This window comes from Phyllobates terribilis, unplaced genomic scaffold (assembly GCF_046119375.1).
Source record: "Phyllobates terribilis strain yellow unplaced genomic scaffold, ASM4611937v1 Scaffold_1__5_contigs__length_1240528914, whole genome shotgun sequence".
NCBI lineage: Eukaryota > Metazoa > Chordata > Amphibia > Anura > Dendrobatidae > Phyllobates > Phyllobates terribilis.
The window spans coordinates 217,187,381-217,191,293 of NW_027362761.1; positions in this window are offsets into that span (position 1 = coordinate 217,187,381).

The window sequence follows — 3,913 nt, forward strand, 5'->3', positions numbered from 1 at the left end:
TGAGATCCCAGAAGTAAACCAAAAGGGTGAAGGGTTGGCAGAAAAGGGTACCGGAACCCAAACTGGTGGAGGCTAATGATCCTCAGCCAGGAACCGGAGGTCGTGGTCAAGTTTTGGCGCGACCCTCACCACATCCACCAGGAAGGCACACCACGAATAGGGTCAGGAAAGCCAGAGAAGGTTTTACCACCAAGAGGCCCGAGGGAGCCGGACAAAGGTGGATCCCTGGTGGGAACGGCCAGTAGGAAGGAAGAGAGGGGAGCTCAGGACCACGCTCTGGACTGCCTGGGAGTTGGCCGAGTCCCACACCTGGTGGACGCAGCACGGCTCGGGTGGTCACTCAAGGCCGGAGTGACCGGAACAACACCTGTGAGTAAAAACCCTGAAACTGCATCGAATGTCTCTGAGCTTCCTTGCTGCACCATCACAACCACCATCTTCCACATCTGCTGCCCTGAGGCCATACCCCTCCCGTTGGGGGTTATACCATTCTTGCTGCACAATCCTACCACCGGCCTCAGCGGTCTGCTCTGCAGCGGCGGCCTCCTAGCCGCAAACCAACGGGTGGCGTAGTCGACACTTAAACAACATCTACAAAAGACTGCCACACACTTAGTTTGACCACCCTGGGCACGGACCGGGTCACCGCCACAAGGACTACTACCCCTATCCAGATCCGGCTCCGGGTGTCCCTTGAACATGGCCCAGGGGGCGCGTCATAATCCTGCCCACATCACTGATTGGTATCATTCTGCCTATACTGTGCATAGGCAGGAAGCTTCCAATCTATAATGTGAGTGTTGGGGATAGCTGGAGGTCATTAATATGGAGGACTACATAACAGGAGCTCATCATTGAGAAGACTAGCAAAACAAATATATTCCATCAAAAGTACAGCAAGAAGCCAGGAAATGACCCTATATTAGAATCTCATATTGCTCTCAGATGGAGCAGCATAAACCGGGTGACATATTCTCTTTAAACATATCCTGATTTTCAGGATTTCCCGATTTATTTATTTCTATTATGTACATGGATTGATTAGGACTTACATATTTTTGTCCAGGTATACCCACCATTGGACTCTTCCGTCGTGTTCCATTTTATATCTATTCATATATACTGGTTTTATCTATGATTTTTCAAATAAAGTAATTGCATTTTACTTTGCCCATATATAAAGCTTCTCTTTTATTAGTATATCTATTATCTTGTTGCGACATAGTAGCCATCTACCTACCATTCACTATTCCATCTATCTGGACCATAGAAGGTTGAACAGCACTCATCAGTGAACAAGACTGTTTTAAAAGTAGTCTTTATGTAGGTCTGGGCCCACTGCAACTGGGTCTGCTTGTGAGCACTGTTTAGGGGTGGTGGAATAGTAGGTTTATGCACAACTGTAAGCCTCTGGAGGATCCTACACCTTGAGGCTCGCATGATTCCAGAGGCACCAGCAGCTTCAAATATCTGTTTGCTATTTTGTAATGGTATTTCAACTGCTGCTTTCTTAATCCAATGAATTTGTCTGGCAGAAACCTTCCTCATTATGCCTTTATCTACACTAACCCATCTGTGCTCTATATTAGCCACAAATCTCTTCGTGCTTGCGTTTTTGTAAAATATTTAATATTTTCATTCCTTTTCCGGAGGCGGAGAGATCCTTTTTCTTTCCCATATTGCTTGACACCTGTGGCTGCTTAATAATGTAGAACATCCTTCTTAAGTGGTTTTCCTTTTAATTGGGCTAACCTGGCAAACTATCACAGGTGTTTGAAATTGATTTCAGTGATCCGAAGAGTCCTAAAACACAATATATCCATGAGTTTATTTGAAAATCAAAATAAATTACATATTTTTCACACAAATTCGATATTCATAATAATTTGGAACGCAGTGTATTATCACTTGGGGCTGTTAAAACATGGATGTATTGAGTCAATGTTATCATGTACATTTATTACATATTCATTTAGTACATGTAAAGTCATGTTAAATACTGAAGAGCTAAAATGATATATTTCTAATTAGATTTAATCCACATACATAAAACGCATTATCAGTTTTTTCCAGCTAACTGGACAAAGAATCAACCACATTGATTGATGCTATAATTTGATAATTCAGCCCTCCAGTATTTTCTACCCAAAGACTAAGGCTACATGGCGACTTTAGCCACGACAGGTATAGAAATTAATTGGGGTGGCATTGCAACACCTACACTACCACGACTATGTCCAACTAAGTCTGATTTTTTGCGACTTGCTTGTTGTGGTCGCGGTAGTGTAGTTGTCGCAATGCAAAACCATTAACTTGTATATAACTGTAAGCAGCAACGGCACGGAGCGAACTTGAGTCGCACAACAGCTGTCTCGAACAAAGTCGCCAGGTAGCCTTAGCGTTAATTTAACCGCCCCCACACCATTAAACAAACTCACACCCTCATGCACACATACTAACTAGATTTGTCTTTTCATTTTACACCTAGCTGTATGGCCTGTAGCCCAGATGAGAAAATCAGTGTTTCCCAAGAAGCTGAGCCAATGGAGCATTCGGAGAATTTTCCTAACGATTCAGGTTACGTCATTTGTGATATCATAGGTAATGTATTGTGTTGGTCTCTTGTTGAGCCATGCTGACAAATGGCGGCGCAAAGGTTATTGCAAGTTCATTCTTCAAGTTCAACTTTATAATGTGCTATTTTGTGCTTCTCCCTTGAGCAGTTCACAAGACAAAACTATAACTGGCAATTTTGGAATGCCCTGTATTTCAAGTAAATAGATATTCAGCACATTCTTGTGATATTAAACTTCATGAAAAATAAATGCCAGAAATGTATGGAAAAGAACATCCTGGGGTTAAATACACAAAGAATTAAAAACAAGATATTAGAGATCTTTTGAAATTCAAACTCGCCAGTTTCACCCAATTTGTTAAAAAAATGTTATTCACAGTGAATCGATTAACTGTGAATTGAATGTACTGCAAAGCATTCAATTGTCCGGAAAAGACATGAATGCTATCCCGAGGTCTCCCAGGACTGTATCGAACCTCTTTTAAGCTCTTTAAAGCAAGCACAGTCTTAGTAATGTCAAAGTGACCATAAATGTCTAGGGGTAAATGAACGATAACACAGATTGTTCAGTGTTTTATGACGTTCTCTCCCTATATTAATGGCTAAGCTGTGAGCTGGGATATCCTCTCATTAGTCAAGCTCACCACAAAATGGCTGGTACATTCCCTGCTTATTCTATAATACAGGCTGTGATAATCCCTCCTGATTGACTGTGCTATATATTGTGATGTGCAAAGCATTACAGGGAAGCCCACATGGCTGTGCCCAAGGTCATGTGAGGAATGCACTTGGACAAATAAATCATCAAGATCCGCTGCTGGCAGCTCCTTTTGTAACTGCCGACCAATGATGTCCCAGATGTACTCGAGACAAGTCTGGAGATGCTGCAGGCCATAGTAGCAAGTTTGGGTCACACAGACTGCTCACAGTAGAATCAGCAATATGCAACATGGCATTTTTTCACCATTTGCACATCAATAACATGTCTATAGATCCTACGATTTTCATAATTCCACGATTTCTTCTTAGTGTTGTAATTTCAATGTTGGCGTGTAAAATCTTCATCTTGTTCCGTAATTCATCCACTTCTATTTGCAAACCTGGGGCAACCCCCACTGGAGCTGTGATGGCAGATACTTTTCTCGTAGTGTAAAATATACATTTTTCATTTTCACTTCCTCAGCCTTCTCTTGGACAGGACTTTATACAGTGAATGACTTTAATCATAATCCTTGTCCCTTCTGTTTATTTTACATTGAAAAAAGAGCCCATCCAAGCAGATCAGAGGGAGATTTTCTTGCACGTTGTTCTGTGCCTCTTATTTTGCATCTTGTAAAA